The following is a 17788-nucleotide window of genomic DNA, read 5'->3' as shown; positions in this document are numbered from 1 at the left end:
CTTCCTCCTCATTCCCCATTTCTCAAAACAGCATCCATTATTGCATTTCACCTAATCTTGCTTCTATTTTCTCCAGCAGCATATTTTTTTCTATTTCTATTTCCTTTTTATTGTGGTCTTTATATTTGCACTTCCTTCTCTTTTAATAGCATCTCTTCCTCTCTTCCTCCTCGTCTTCTCTTACTTGTTTTTTTTTTTTTTTATTTCATCGTCATTTCCTTGTTCTTGTTCTTGTTCTTCTTCTTGAGAGAGAGAGAGAGAGAGAGAGAGAGAGAGAGAGAGAGAGAGAGAGAGAGAGAGAGAGAGAGAGAGAGAGAGAGAGAGAGAGAGAGAGAGAGAGCCATCAAACTTTCCACCATGCTCATCACTGCGGCTTTCATGACCTGTATCACCTGAGTGTGTGTGTGTGTGTGTGTGTGTGTGTGTGTGTGTGTGTGTGTGTGTGTGTGTGTGTGTGTGTGTGTGTGTGTGTGTGTGTGTGAACCAAGTCATGCTTAATAACGATATAAACTGCATACGTGACCTCTTACCCTCCCCTCCCTCTTTGTTCCTCTACTCCCCACATCCTCCCCTCACTCCTACACACTCTCCTCTCTCTCTCCCCATCCTACATCACCTGCCCATCCTCCCTGCCCTGCCAGCCACACCGGAGGAACACCTGCCAATCAACTCGTAAAATATCCAGCATGCATTGTGACTCTATTTACACTAGCAATTCATAAAAGTGAGTTACATTCTTATTACGAAAAAAAAGATTATTATGTATTTGGGGCAACAAGGATACTAGTTTGTTCTTCCTTCGTGTTCCTTTGCGTTGCCTTTGCTTGAAGAGGTGGTGTGTTGGAAAAGTCTAGAACAGTGACTTAGTTTTTCTTTTTTTTTCTTTTTTTAATTGTGAGGTGCTAAATTGTTCATCTTTTGTGTTTCTTTCGAGTAGTGTTCTAGTTTTGCTCCTCTTTTGTGTTCCTTTGCGTTCGTGTTTAAAAAGGAAAGAAAAAGCTATCTAGACTTTTTTTTCTCAATGATTGGATTAGTATAGACTGGTGCTCTTCACAGATTTATGTCACGTTTTTTGTTTGTTCTTCTCTGTTCCCTTGTCCTTCCGTGCTAGATAACTGATATACACAAAAAGCAAACAATAAACATATACTCACTTCTCTCATTTGCTTAAAACTAGAAAGGCTGCCACTTTCACCAATACACGAAATATATTGCTATCAACCCCTTCAGTACCATTGCGCGTTTTTATATTCATTCTGCTTACTATTTACCGATTTTATACAGCTTCAGAAACTTATGTGGGGATTAAAACTGTGAAGACTCTTGCCATTAACCTTCGGACCTCCATAGACCCTTCCTATTGTAGATAAAATGGTCTAATCGTACCTAAAACTCATGGTAAAAAAATCGCCTCAATACTGAAGGAATTAAACAACACGAACGAATAATAGCTAATTATTCAACATTTACATAGATAATCTTTCACGTTTTTCAGACTTATCTACTAAACCTAATTATCTTAACCTCTTCAGTATTGTGACGTATTTCCATATTCGTTCTACTTACTACCTGTACAGCTTCAAAAAACTCATGTGGGGATTAAAATAGTCAAGACTATGGACCATTACTCTTCTGACCTCCATAGACCCTTAATAATGTCAATAAAATGGTCAAATCGTACACAAATCTCAAGGTAAAAATGTGTTCCAAGTATTGAAGCGGTTAGCATTAAAATTGGTCTGTATATGAATCTAAAACGTTGAAGTCACATCTCTCTCTCTCTCTCTCTCTCTCTCTCTCTCTCTCTCTCTGGTGGAATGCATTACCGTAACCTTTCCTTGACCTATCCACTCGGCCACCACGACCTGTCACCTGCATAGCTCAAGTCTGACCTCCTCCGTGACCGGGACGTGACCTCCGTGACCTTAGTGCGTGCGTGTGTTGACCTTAGGATGTAATGGAGAGAGAGAGAGAGAGAGAGAGAGAGAGAGAGAGAGAGAGAGAGAGAGAGAGAGAGAGAGAGAGAGAGAGAGAGAGAGAGAGAGAGAGAGAGAGAGAATGGGTAGGTAGACATACACGTACGAATATTAACTAACTAACTGTCACACACACACACACACACACACACACACACACACACACACACACACACACACACACACACCAACAAAATAAAACAATAAACAGTGGGCCAAACAAACGGACACAACAGTAAACAACCCAACAGGCCGCAAACCCATCAATAAACAGGTAGCGGTGTGGTGGACGGCTAAAGGGACAGACGGTAGAGGGAAACAGACAGATTGAAGGGAAAATACCAAGGTAATTATGGAAGACACGAAAATATGGAGGCCTGGGATGGAACTGTGGCCTGAGAGAGAGAGAGAGAGAGAGAGAGAGAGAGAGAGAGAGAGAGAGAGAGAGAGAGAGAGAGAGAGAGAGAGTTAACTGGGTAAGACATACATACACACACAAACAAAATATAAACAGAGTAGCAAACAAACGGGTAGAAAGACAACAAAAAGTAAACAAAAGAAAAGACTGATGAAAAGCAACACACACACACACACACACACACACGACAGATGTAAACATAAAGACCTTCACCTGGTGGTCATTAATCGTCTTGTCCTGTCCTGACCTGACCTGACCTTACCAGACCTAAACTTTCTCTCTCTCTCTCTCTCTCTCTCTCTCTCTCTCTCTCTCTCTCTCTCTCTCTCTCTCGTATTTTGTTTGTGTCTAATTTCTGTATGTCTTTGTCAGTCAATTTACTCTCTCTCTCTCTCTCTCTCTCTGGAAGGATAGACTGGAATAAGGGACTGGAATTAAAGATTGGAACAAGGAACTGGAATGATAAACTGGAATATATGTAATGTAATGGAGTGGAATGATGGACTGGAATAGCAAACAGGAATAATTCACTGTTTAATACTAACACAAGGGACTGGAATGCTGGAATGGCGAACTGGAATGGCTGAATGGAAAGTACTGACGCTGAAAAAGAGAAAAAAAAGACTTACTGGAATGAAGAGGAGGAGGAGGAGGAGGAGGAGGAGGAGGAGGAAGAAGACTAGAAGAAGGTTACCGCGCTCAATACCTCAAGTCTTTCCTTTCTTGTCGACCATTAGCAGTACTCCTCACGGCAGCCCATTAGAGAGAGAGAGAGAGAGAGAGAGAGAGAGAGAGAGAGAGAGAGAGAGAGAGAGAGAGAGAGAGAGAGAGAGAGAGAGAGAGAGAGTTTATTCTTCCATTTATCTCGTTCTCCTCTTCCATCACCACCATCACAAACACCACCACCTCTTCCTCCTCCTCCTCCTCCTCCTCCAGCTACCGTAAGACAAGACACGCAATAACTGCAGCAAGGAAGGGGTGGAGGGAGAGAGGAAATGAGAGAAAAGAGGAGAGGAAAGAAAGACAAGTAAAAATAAAGGGAAGGGGAAGATGTAAGAGGATATGGGAGGAGAGGAAATTAAGAGAAAGGAAAAACGCTAACTTAACTTTACGACATGAGGAAGAAGAGGAGGAGGAGGAGGAGGAGGAGGAGGAGGAGGAGGAGGAGGAGGAGGAGGAGGAGGAGGAGGAGGAAGAAGAAGAAAGAGGGAAATAGAACACAAAAGAAGAATAAACAGCTGCCTTAATACTCCCTCCCCACAAGACAACATATAATAAAGAGGAAGAGGAAAATGAATACATATTTAGTAAAGATAAAGGCCCTTCCAAATTCTCTCTCTCTCTCTCTCTCTCTCTCTCCAGCCATGTCAGTTAGTGTGGAGAAACTATGTGGATATTTTAGAGGAAAGAGAAAGGAGCAGCCACTACTGTTACTCCTTTCCAGTGTTGTACAACCAGCAACACCTCGGCACAACATTTCATACCTAAGCAGACACGAAGCACTTTTGATCTCTATTTGGTATTGCAGTGGATTGTGGATTGGTGTCTCGAAACTTACCGAATCTTTTTTAAATGTACACGTGTAGTTTAGCGATATTTGAAGATAAGGAGCTGTGAACACTAAGTCGACTGAAGAAATATTTAGCTTCCTTTATCGTTATTTTTTTTTTTTTCTTATTACCTTGTGGTTGTTTTTTCTTGTCATATTTGAACGAGCGTGTGAAATGCAATCGTTCATATTAATGTCATGAAACGTTTCAAATAATCTACAAATTTCTTTAAACTCGTCAGCGATTTTTCACATTGAGGTTGTTTTGTCTTGTTATATTAGAACGACTGTGTGTAATGCAATCGTTCATATTTGTGTCATCAAACGTTACAAATATTCTACAAATTTCTTTAAACTCGTCAGCGATTCTTCACATTGACATAACAGATTTAGTTCGTGAAATCTCTCTTTACATGGAATAATTTCTGAGACGAGCTATTACGTCATTATATTGTACTATTTCTGCCATTCCGATATATTTCTGTAATCACAACTGTGCACACATTACCAAACCGAGGAAGCGAATGATTAAACTTTAAACATATATAACTATTTTTTTTTTTTTATCTATTTTGGAAAGGCAATATATTAAACTCACCAATGTTGGCGGGGATACTGATAACTACCGTGATTCTGAAACGTCTTGTCTTGTCTTGTCTTGCCTTGCCTTGCCTTTACTCACCGTTCAAATTTACCACATTTATCAAATCAAACGAGGAGGACGAGGACGAGGAGGAGGAGGAAGAAGAAGAAAAAGAAATACGATTATTTAGCTCCTCACGAGACACACAAGTCATAGGATAAAAATTCACGAAGACAGGAGACCATTATTGTAACTTGCCACCGTCGTCACCACCACCACCACCACCACCACCACCCACCCACCCACACACTAACCCCCCAATACCTATACCTTCCTTCAGATGATGCACTAAGCCCGATGAAGTTTGCATTTTCCGCCAGTAGTAAAGTGAACCTCCCACAGCGATCACACCAGTTAAAGGCATGGGCCATTTCAATTTGACTACAAGTTATTTTATTTATCTTTTTTTTTTTTTTTTTGGGGGTCCATGTTGAAGTTATATATATTATACTCCAGTGGTTATTTTGGTGGTGTCGACATATTTTGACGTTTTGTGTGTGTGGAGGAGGAGGAGGAGGAGGAGGAGATCTTTGCCACAGTAAGACTATATGAGAAGAGAGTGATGGTGGTGGTAGTGGTGGTGTGGCAAAGGTGAGTGGTGGTGTGTGCTGAGATAGTGGCCTGGGGCAGAAGAGGAGGAGGAGGAGGAGGAGGAGGAGGAGGAGGAGGAGGAGGAGGAGGAGGAGGACCTACCCATCCTAAAGGCGGCCTTCTGTTCCCTTGCCGCGGCTACCACCACCACCACCACCACCACCACCACCACCACTACCACTACCACCACTACCGTCGCTGCCGCCAGCTTCTCTCACGCCCTTACACACACACACACACACACACACACGTCGATCTATACCGCCCGTCCGTCCGCCCGCCCGCATGTCCGTTCACACACACACACACACACAACATATGGCGGGGTTAGTGTTTACCTAACCCCACAGCCAATCTCGCAAGCCCTCCACTCACTTTCCGCTACTCTCTCTCTCTCTCTCTCTCTCTCTCTCTCTCTCTCTCTCAATTACTTCTCCGTTCCCTCCACAACTCAGTTAAAATCCTTCCACATTCTCTCTCTCTCTCTCTCTCTCTCTCTCTCTCTAAGAGTTCATGGAACTATGCCACTCCACGTTAACATCCTTCAGAAATTCACACACACACACACACACACACACACACACACACACACACACACACACAGGTATCAGTAATTACAGCGTTATGATGCAAAACACTCTCGTTTATTCATTTTCACGTACATAACAGGTGACTCCAACCTGTTCGAATACTCTCTCTCTCTCTCTCTCTCTCTCTCATTTCTTTATTTCTATATTCCAATTTTCCTTTCTTCTTTTGTTTCTTATTCTTTTCATATTTTCCTTTTTTCATCTATACCATGTGGGCTTTTCACGGAATTTCTGGGCTAAAGGGGATACTTTTTGTGGTACCTCCTATCTCAAAGCCCACCCGCTAGGAAACCGTTGCCCCGAGTGAGGAAGCCCAACTTGCACTCAGACCGTGGACAGGATTCGAACCCGCGCTCTTGGAGACCTCTAGGACCCCAAAGAGCGCATGGTTCCACTGTACCACGGCGGCCCTTGTGTTTGTCGTTATTATTGTTTATCTGTCCTTATTTTCATTTATTACCCCATCCTCCCTCCCCCTCTCTCTCTCTCTGCTTTTTTCAACATATTTTCTATTTTTCATTCTTAAAATATAATGAAAGCAAAAACACGTGAATGAATTATGAATACAAACATTGTCGCCCGTACAAGTGGAAAAGAAATACAGCTTATGTAAACAAAGAAATTACAAAGAAGAAAGAATTAAGAAAGAACTAAGAGAGGAGGAAGACAGATAGATAAACAGACAGACAGACAGACAGACAGACAGACAGACAGACAGACACACACACACACATTGGTTAAGAGAAAGAAAAAGGAAGGAAAGAAGGAAAAACAAGAAACAAACATAAAGAAAAGAAAAAAGGAAGAAAAACAAAGAAAATCGACAAAAAAAGAAAAAAAGAAAGAAGGCACGAGGGAACAAAGTAAAGAAAACAAAAAAAAGAGAAAAACCAAAGTTGTAGTGAATCCTCAGTGTAATGTCATACGCTGACCTTTTCTTGTGATGTAACCACCGCTGCTTCCACTACTACTAATACCACCACTACCACTACTACTACTAACACTGCTACTACTACTACTACTACTACTACTACTACTACTACTAATAATAATAATAATAATAACGAATCTTTTGCGTAACGAATTCAAGGGTTACAGAGGTACACACACACACACACACACACACACACACACACACACACACACACACACACAAACACACAAAGTTCTGGTGGTGTGGAAGTAAGCCAGTTAGGCTCACGGAGGCTTGTGGTCTGTCTGTCTGTCTGTTTGACTGGACCTGTCTGCGTGGAACGAATAAAAATACATAGTACATACAAATATACACGACAGTACACACGTTTCCTCTCTCTCTCTCTCTCTCTCTCTCTCTCTCGTGAATACCATTAACGAGTGACTAATAAACCATCTCTCGGCAGCAAGACATTGATTTCAAGGAGTGGGACGGAAAACCCTTAATTCAAATCGCTATGTCAATGGTAAAAAGCACGTTGATTCTATTTTCTTTTATTTTTTCATTATTCAATTTTTTTTTTTTTTCAAGTATACAGTAGACAAGCATACCCACACTCCCTTCAGGTGATCAAAGGTGGTAGTACTGTACGTATTCATTCAAAGGAAATTCAAAGGTAGGCACACAATCCTGACCATTTTTTTTTTTATGCAAGATCCGGCCAAGAGCAATAAAAACTAATAAAAAAAAAGGCCCACTTGGGTGCTGGTCCTCGAACAGTGAAAAGAGTTCGCCAAAAAGAATGGGATAAATGTCATGAGATATTCTGAAACACATTAGAATCTCACAGGGGCAATATACTTCCAAAAGCCATGTAGGTAATTAATCAGGTTCTCAGGCTCCCTGGGATGCTTTCTCCCCACTAATAGTGTAGAACTCTTGTTAAACTACCACTACAAACCTGAGAAGACCCTTGAAAGCCCCTATAACATTCACAAGAGGCTGCTAAACCGAGATAAGACGCCGAAGTGTTTGAGACTGCGGTCCACAGCCACTTCTGCCAACCTCCCAGCGTCTCGTGAAGTGCTGGCCATCACAGCATCACCGCCGCGTCCCACAAGCCCGTCCGCACTGCACTGCACCACGCCACACCAATACACTTCTGCCCAACACCTCCACTACTTTCAACCCGGCTAATCATCTCTGTAGCCTTTGTAAAACATCGTGGTGAGAGAGCAAAGCGATTCTGAATACTGACCCAAGACCAGGGTTCTGAAGCGTCTATTTACAAAGGCTACATGGATCATTTTAAGTCTTTTTAAGTTTTTTCCTGTCAGTTATGTAAACATCGTATTAATATGTCACTAAAACAGTAAAAATGACCTTAAAAAAAATTCGTGACTTCAATCAGAGGCTTTTGAATATAGTGCGGTATGATGGAATGTTTCAGAATACGATCTCAAGTAAAACCTTCATCGCAACACTTCGCAACGTATTAATGTCATTATAACCGTAAAGACATATAAGGAGAGAGAGAGAGAGAGAGAGAGAGAGAGAGAGAGAGAGAGAGAGAGAAAAAAAAAAAAAGGGTACAACTTCAACTAAGACCTTTTGAATAGACAAGAGTGAGACGCAGAAGTGTTTCAGCATACGGAAATCTTTCAAAGCCTCACACCTCGCCACCGCCAAGTCCAGCCCTCACCAACCACTCGACTGCGTGCCGACACTCCACGTCAAACAGAGTATCAGGAAGCCAAGGGCGCGGTAAGGGAGCCTGGCCGCTGATCCCATAAGAAGGCTGGAGATGTGGAGTACTTGTCACGTTTTCACTAATGAGAAAATGTCATTAGAAAGTAGTAGTAGTAGTAGTAGTAGTAGTAGTAGTAGTAGTTTCCTGAAATTTAAAACCCTGACACACAAAAAGAGGGGAAAAAAAGTTGTTAAAAAGGTAAGCGATTGAAATACGAGATAATGAGGACAGCCAGGACACTTTACAAGTTTTAAGTCGGCGGAATAGCTGAGTCTACCGGTAAAAGAATGAAATACAAGTTGTGTGCATTAGCTTACTGGCCAGGGAAAGAGAGTGTGTGGAGGGAGAAATCAGAACCTACATTTTTACACACAGACACACTCACTCTCTCTCTCTCTCTCTCTCTCTCTCTCTCTCTCTCTCTCTCAAAAGCCCATAGAGAGGATTTTGCCATACCACCATATCTTTACCACAACACTATACAGGAACCATATAAATTACTACTAATCACAAAAACACCTCTAAATAAAATAAAAACATCCACAAGACCTCATTCAGAAGCACTGCAGATAAAAGATAATGCCAATTTTCCATAGGTATCTACCACTAACAATACAGACACCATATCAAACTATACTGGAGGAAAAAAAAAAAACTTGAAAACCTGCCAATAAAACACCCACAAGACTTTATCAGAAGTATGGATAAGATACAATTTGTCTAGTTTCCATAATTATCTTTAGCATTAAATCCTACAAAAACCCATATTACACAAATTTTAATCATACAAAAACCTTAAAAACCCACAAAACAGCATCAACAAGAAATGATTCAGAAATATTACAGCTAAGAAATAATACTCATTTTCTATACATATATTTATCACTAATCTATACAAAAACTATATCAAACTATACTAATATCTAAAACAATATTGAAAACCCTAACAAAACAAGACTTTGACAGATGACACTGCAGATGAGATATAATTTGTCTCGTTTCCATACATACCTTACCATTAAACCATACAAAAATCAATATCACACTAATCATCACGAATATAACCTTAAAAACCCTCCACAAAATAATATCCACAAGAACTGATTCAGATACACTGCAGATAAGAGATAGTAGAAATTTTCCATACGTATATTCCCCACTGACCATACAGAAACCATATCAAACTATACTAATAACTGGAAAAAAAAAAAGAACACTAACAAAACACAAACAAGACTTCGACAGAACCACTGCAGATGAGAGAAAGATTTGTCTAGTTTCCATACGTGTATCTTTACCATTAAACCATATATAAAAAAAAAATAAATAAATAAATAAAATATCACACTAATCACTAAAATAAAAATAAAATGTAAATAAAAAAAATCCATGAAGCCAACCCACACCAAAACATCCGCAAGACTTTGACAGAAGCAGCGCAGATAAGATGTAATTTGTATCTAACAACCCTCCAAGAAACACATCACCCTATACTAAGACATACCCTTGAAAAATGAATAAATAAATAACAACACCTTTATTAGCAGCAATACCGACAAGAGAAGAGAGAGAGAGAGAGAGAGAGAGAGAGAGAGAGAGAGAGAGATCAGGCCCCACAGTATCAATTAACAGGAAACACATCTCAAGGCGGGCTAGCCATACAATAAGGCTGGGAATCAGACAATCACAGGGGCTAAGATTGCATTAAGGACTCCACAGGTAACCGCAGTATACCCACACCTGGCCAGATCCCATTAAGGCTACACATGGCGCGGTCAGACTAGCTAATAAAGTCACTCGGTCTTTGGTGTTTGAAGGATGACAAGCTGGAGGAGGAGGAGGAGGAGGAGGTTGTGGTGGGAGAGGGATGATGGTAGTAGTAGTAGTAGTAGTAGTAGTAGTAGTAGTAGTAGTAGTAGTAGTAGTAGTAGTAGTAGTAGTAGTAGTGGTGGATGACTCTAGTTGGTGGTGCTGTAGTTACTTGTGGAGGCTTTACATAGTAGTGGATGGAGTGTGGTTAGAGGTGGAAGGAAGGAGCGAAGTTAGAGGTGGAGGACTCAAGTTATAGTGGTGGTGGTACTGAAGTTACTGGTGGAAGGCTCTGATTGGTGGTGGTCTAGTTATGGGTGGAAGGCTCTAATCAATGGTGGTGCTCCTCTGGCTAGTGTTGAAGGACCTTAGTTTGTGGTGGATGGCTATGTCTAATGGTGAAGTGTTTACAATTACTGATGAAAGGCTCTATAGTCAATGGCATAGGTGTTCTGGCTTGTGTTAGAGGGTCTTTCTTTGTGGTAGAGGGGTATGTCTAATGGTGCAGGCTTTATAGTTACTGGTGAGAGGCTGTAGTAAGGAGTAAAGGGTCTCTGGTTAGTTATAAAAGTTTTCTAGCTATTAATGGTGGGGGGAAGACTCGCGTTTCTTTCCCTGGCGAGGCTTAGCAGAGGTTTTGGTGGTGGTGGTGGTGGTCGTGGTGAAGACGCGAGGTTGGATGCGGATTTCAGGGTGTTGAGGAAGGAGGAAGTTACTGCTCTGCCCGCCTAAACAAGACCTCAACTTTGAAGGGATGTGATTATGCTGCAAGAAGTCAAGTCCAGGCGCACCAACATGTCGCGGATAATGAAGGCAAGACCACTCCAGGACGCAAGGGAGTGTGAGGAGAGAGGGGAGTGAGTGTGTCAGTTTAGTGGCTGGTTGAGTATGCATTCGCGTGTCACTCCCGCTAACCTCACTGTGAAGGACATGCTGGTCTCGGGCAAGGCTGCGGTTCACACTCGTCATATGAATCAATGGGACGGCTTGTCAACATTGTAGGCTTTTTATTATTTTTTTTCCGTCCCAGAATATCTCAGCCTTCCACCAGCCAGCCCAGCACGTCTCTACTTCATGTATCAACTCCTTGGGTACATGAATAGATAGATAGACGGATAGATAAATACGTAGATATATATTTATTGAACTTACACTGAAATCATACAGAATATTTTAAAATCAACATCCATAACACTCATTTGAAGCAGTGAGTGAGGCAGGAAACAGTGACGCAATCCTTGGCTAACATTTAACATGACGGCAATTAAAAAAAAAAAAAAAAAAAAAAAGAGTGTAAAGAAAGACATGACATCAGCATAACAATGACGTGCATGCGCCTTTTCTTCCGACACACAGCCAGCGCCAGCCGTCTCTCATGACAAATCAATGAAAGTCATAACAGTTTTATAACTTGACATGCATTCGAGGTTTTTTTTTCCCTTTTTACTGAGATTACCAAATTTATTGCCTTAGAAAATGTACATACTCATGATTTTAGAACTAACATTGCGTACTAATCAAAATAGAAAATCAAGTCTGAATCAGGTTTTTATTTCAATTCAGGTAAGGAAAACCATTAAAACACACACACACACACACACACACACACACACACACACACACACACACACAACATGTTAAACTTTTAATGTTACTTGAATCTTTAATGCACGTATATTCCCAATTGTAGCGAATAAAAAAAACATGGCGATCTAACTCAAAACAAACACACACACATACGAATCTTTACTAGTTAAGCCATGTTACCTGCACACTAAACAACTTCATTGGGCACAGGTGAGTGGAGATAATGATAGGTTGTACAGGTGCGTCCTATAAATTATTATATTCTCCCACTCACCCCCTCCACACCTCCACCCTCACCTCCTCCTCTTCTTCCTGGTCTTCTCTCTGATGCAACATGTCTCCACCACCTGACTAGAAATTTACGGTGTGTGTGTGTGTGTGTGTGTGTGTGTGTGTGTGTGTGTGTGTGTGTGTGTGTGTGTGTGTGTGTGTGTGTGTGTGTGTGTGTGTGTGTGTGTGTGTGTACGCGCGTGGCAGCTAGTTTTCCCCAATCATTAATCGTTGTTCATAATTTCCTCCCATTTACTATAATCATATATCACTATTTCATTTAATGTCACTTTTTGGCAATTCTCTCTCTCTCTCTCTCTCTCTCTCTCTCTCTCTCTCTCTCTCTCTCTCTCTCTCATATTCCGATAATATATGAACGTAAACACTCTTCCTTACACACACACACACACACACACACACACACACACACACACACACACACACACACGATGATATGGAAAAGTAAAAACGAGTGTCTTTCTTTGTTTCTTTCCTCCTCGTAAGGACAATGGCCTCTTAGAGTGAATGACTCGACTCTCTCTCTCTCTCTCTCTCTCTCTCTCTCTCTCTCTCTCGAGGTGGAGTAAACATCGGGGCAGTTTTCAGTTCCCTTAGCGACATCTTGCGACGCACCTGCCTGTTAATAAATTACCTGTCTGCTCTTCACTGCATACCTCCAACTCGCCTTTTTAACACCTGGCGCGCACACACACACACACACACACACACACACACACACACACACACACACGGGTCTTCCTCAAAGTAAATATAGCATTTATAAGAATATCACATCCTAACTTTATTAATTTACTTATTTCTACTCGTTACCTTCACATTTTTTTTTTTTTGGTGGGATAGGCGGATGGCAAGTGTGTGTGCGTGTGTGTGTGTGTGTGTGTGTGTGTGTGTGTGTGTGTGTGTGTGTGTGTGTGTGTGTGTGTCATTTTAATGTACAACGAAACACTTGTGTACCAACCTCTCTCTCTCTCTCTCTCTCTCTCTCTCTCTCTCTCTCTCTCCAACGCTCATCTCACCTCCATCACGGACCGACTAACTTTCAATCTCTTGGCGAGGCGCGATCAACCTTAACTTCATGTATCCCTCTCCTCCTCTTCCTCCTCCTCCTATTCCTCCTCTTCCTCCACCTGGCACCCACCGTTTTGTCCTCTTTATGAAGACGATTAATGTGCATAAACGTAAATATATCAATAAATGTAAGTATCTGTCATTGTAAACATATGGAAGGTTTGTAAAGTAATGTTACTAGTTTTTTTTTTTTTTTTTTACTTATGTATTTTAATTTTTTGGAAAGATTTGAGGAATATTTTCTTCCTTTCTTTTTGGCTGCTCTTAATTCTCTCCATACGCGAAATAAGTAAGTGAAGACTGAATGACAGGCAGAAAATGAATCGATCAATGAACTAAAGCAATATTGATGTATATATGAACATATAAAGATATTAATTATTTTTTCCAGCTAAACTCCCAAACACGAATACACTAAATTACACATGAGGAATACCACTCGGAACATTCCTCATCAAAAGATACACATAGAAATAAACAAATAAATAAATAAATAAATAAAATAAAATAAAACAGACCAAGACAAGTGTTAGGAAAACAAATAGACAAATATGGGTCCGCCGTGGTACAGTGGAACCATGCGTGCTTTGGGGTCCGAGGGGTCTCCAAGCGCACACGTTCGAATCCAGTCCACGATCCGAGTGTAGGTTGGGCTTCCTTACTCGGGGCAACGGTTCCCTAGCGGGTGGACACTGAGATAGGAGGGATCACAAAAGGTACCTCCTTCACCCCATAAATTCCCGTGAAAAGCCTTTATAGTATTAAAAAAAAAAAACACATTTACAAAAAATCACACACTTCCTTTTGCCAATACGAGCATATAAACTACACAATTCTATTCATCTTTCTTTCATATATCTGTAAACTATTTCTACCCCCTGACCGCTCTCCCTTATAAGTAGAAACACTCTATACTAAGGCACACAGTATAACAATAACAGCACACCTGGTTAGCGCGGAGGTAGCGGAGCACTAATCAAATAACCTTTCCCAAGCTGAGGTACTGAGGCAAGGCACAACATCATATCCCATTCACCTTGCCACTCCGCTCCCTCAGCCTATAGCACCAGTCATGATTAACACTGCCATTAAAACAGCTGCATTTCATCTCTCTCTCTCTCTCTCTCTCTCTCTCTCTCTCTCTCTCTCTCTCTCTCTCTCTCTCTCAAAATAAATCAAATAAGTAAATAAATAACAACAAATAAAATATAGCATTAACAACATAAAAATCAATTAAGAGAGAGAAGAGAGAGAGAGAGAGAGAGAGAGAGAGAGAGAGAGAGAGAGAGAGAGAGAGAGAGTACAGGAATACACAAGACGAAGACATTGTTAAGTCATCATCTCTCTCTCTCTCTCTCTCTCTCTCTCTCTCTCTGCCGCCATTAATGTGTAAGGAGATGACACCAAGGTTACCACGAAGGAACGTAAAAAATGAACAAATTACCAAGCTGTGATGGAAATGTTGCGTGGTGTGTGTTAGAAACGTAATTGGCTGCGTTTTTGTAATTATTCTATCTCATTCACTTATTTATTTACTTGTGTGTGTGTGTGTGTGTGTGTGTGTGTGTGTGTGTGTGTGTGTGTGTGTGTGTGTGTGTGTGTGTGTGTGTGTGTCAGAGAAAAAAAAAAAGTGAAAGACGATTTGCAAGTGATTTTTTTCCCCTTTTTGTTTTTTCTATACTTTTTTTTTTCCTTCGTTCGGGTTTGGCTCACGAGTACATTTACAAAACAGAAATTGAAAAGGAACCAATTTTTTTCGCTACTATCATTTTTACCACTAATACAACTACAACTACTAATACTACTCTCTCTCTCTCCACATGTAACTGCTCCCGTGAAGTAGTAGTAGCAGTAGCAGTAGTAGCAATAGCAGTAGTAGCAGTAGCAGCAGTAGCAGTAGTATCATCCTCCTCATTCCACAGCCCCGCAGCACAAGACCCTCCACTTACGCTCTCATTGTGTTCATCATACTAATGGGAGAGAGATAACCACGGCAATGATATCTGCTCTCCTTCACCTCCTTCACTCGCATACACACCTTCCACACCCTCCAACACTGCCCTGAGTTACGCGTTACTGTATGTATGGAATGTTGCATCTATACACATCAAACTACACAAAGCAAAGTGGAAAAATATATCAAAATGAATGTAAATCGGCGTGAATGATGATAGTAATGAGAGAGAGAGAGAGAGAGAGAGAGAGAGAGAGAGAGAGAGAGAGAGAGAGAGAGAGAAAGTACTCACGACCACACACGACTGACTGGAACACGACCACGTACCTGTAATAAAAAAGGGAGTATTTAAGAAAGGTAATGATGAAAATAATAGCAATATAACAATAATAATAATAATAATAATAATAATAATAATAATAATAATAATTCATAATAATGATAGTAGTAGTAGTAGTAGTAGTAGTAGTAGTAGTAGTAGTAGTAGTAGTAGAAGAAGAAGAAGAAGAAGAAGAAGAAGAAGAAGAAGAAGAAGAAGAAGAAGAAGAAGAAGAAGAAGAAGAAGAAGAAGAAGAAGAAGAAGAAGAAGAAGAAGAAGAAGAAGAAGAAGAAGAAGAAGAAGATGATGAAGAAGTAGCAGTAGCATTAGTAGTAGTGGTGGTAGTAGTAGTAGTAGTAGTAGTAGTAGTAGTAGTAGTAGTAGTAGTAGTAGTAGTAGTAGTAGTAGTAGTAGTAGTAGTAAAAAATAATAAACTTAATAATAATAATAATAACAACAACAGCAGTACTGTAATAACAATAACAATATGAAGGGGACAGAGAACAACAACCAAAACATTGAAGATCGAGAAGGAAGAGGAGGAAGACAAAGTAAAAAATAAAAATACTACTACTACTACTACTAATAATAATAATAAATAAAAAAGATCAAGAACAAGAACAAAAACAAGAACAAGAAATAAACACAAGCATGTACCCATATCTAAGTACGTATGTATCCATGTATGTAAATACCTAAAGCATATATAAACAACAACAACAACAACAACAACAACAACAACCTTAACTACTGTCTGTACAAGTATAAGAACTCAACTTGTATACTCGTAATATCTTTATACGAGAACACTACTTGCTTTGTGAAGTGGAGACCAATCAGAGCGCAATATGTCACAGAGAGAGAGAGAGAGAGAGAGAGAGAGAGAGAGAGAGAGAGAGAGAGAGAGAGAATATACGGTCAGATCGATAAAACAAGGGTGGCGAGAGAGAGAGAGAGAGAGAGAGAGAGAGAGAGAGAGAGAGAGAGAGAGAGAGAGAGGCGGGGGGGTGGCTAACTGCTGACGAAAAGTGAGACTGAGAAACGTTTCACACACACACACACACACACACACACACACACACACACACACACACACACACACATACACACAGACTAACAGACCTCCCCACTCTCTCTCCCTCTCCCTCTCTCTCTCACACTCACACACACAATTAAATGTGGCACTAACAACCGGGCAACGCGTCGCTTCGTTTAGGAGGAGGAGGAGGAGGAGGAGGAGGAGGAGGAGCATTATGGGAGGGGAATGAGCCGAGGGGACACATCCACAAGAGATTTATTCCCCTCTCTCCCTCTCTTCTCTCCATCCCCTCTATCTTCCTTCCCTCCTCCCCTCCCTTCCCACCGACACAATACGAAAGGCAGGGGAAAGGAGGATTAAAAGGGGAGGAGGAGGAGGAGGAGGAGGAGGAGGAGGAGGAGGAGGAGGAGGAGGAGGAGTTTGCATACAGCTGTGTTTGGTTGACAGACAGAGAGAGAGAGAGAGAGAGAGAGAGAGAGAGAGAGAGAGAGAGAGAGAGAGAGAGAGAGAGAGAGAGAGAGAGAGAGAAAATGGGTGAAAGGTGACATAAGGAAGGAAGGAAGGAAGGAAGGAAGTTAGTGATAGGAAATAAAGCAGGAAGAGAGGAAGGAAAAGTGAAAGGAGAAAAAAGAAGGAGCAGGAGAAAGAAACACGGGTTGATACGAACACTCATTAAACCAAAGGAGAGGAAAGGCTTACACGAAACCGTCAATGAAAAAATAAATAAATAAAACAACAAAGAAAAAATAAAAAAAAGTTACGTGAAGTAAATAAAACAAAAAGCAAAGAAAACACACAAGAAAACAAGGACAATAACAAAAGGAAGACAAGGAAGCAACAAACAAAAAGATAAAAGAAAGGAGATACAGGACTAGGCAGAAGAAAGAACAACAACAACAACAACAACAACAACAGTAGCAACAGTAGGCAGTACAATGAAGGAAGAAGAAGAAGAAGAAGAAGAAGAAGAAGAAGAAGAAGAAGAAGAATACAACAGACGTCTCTTCTTCTGACTAGTAAAGTACAACGCTGCTGAAGAAGTCACACACACACACACACACACACACACACACACACACACACACAAGAGAAAGATACATACCAAAACACAAAGAAACAAGTAGTAGCAGTAGCTGTAGCTGCAACAGCAGCAGCAGCAGCAATAGTAGTAGTAGTAGTAGTAGTAGTAGTAGTAGTAGTAGTAGTAGTAGTAGTAGTAGTAGTAGTAGTAGTAGTAGTAGTAGCAGCAGCAGTAACTCATATATATTGTCCGTCTAACAGTGGAAGAGAG

The 17788-nt window shown here is 40.9% G+C and overlaps 1 protein-coding gene and 1 long non-coding RNA gene across 2 annotated transcripts in view; both read right to left on the bottom strand.

The window, feature by feature from the left end:
- LOC123517006 (serine/threonine-protein kinase NLK2-like) overlaps window positions 1-17788 on the bottom strand; it is a 192271-nt gene that overhangs the window by 158045 nt on the left and 16438 nt on the right. The gene's annotated exons all lie outside the window — the stretch shown is intronic.
- Window positions 11364-14342, bottom strand: LOC123517007. The gene is made up of 2 exons (XR_006678361.1): window positions 13076-14342; window positions 11364-12668 (listed from the first exon to the last, which is right to left on the bottom strand). It is a non-coding gene; the product is annotated as an uncharacterized LOC123517007 (long non-coding RNA).

Source organism: Portunus trituberculatus, chromosome 41, assembly GCF_017591435.1.
Source record: "Portunus trituberculatus isolate SZX2019 chromosome 41, ASM1759143v1, whole genome shotgun sequence".
Lineage (NCBI taxonomy): Eukaryota > Metazoa > Arthropoda > Malacostraca > Decapoda > Portunidae > Portunus > Portunus trituberculatus.
Note: the sequence above shows the minus strand (reverse complement) of the source record. Positions and strands in the feature narration are given on the sequence as shown.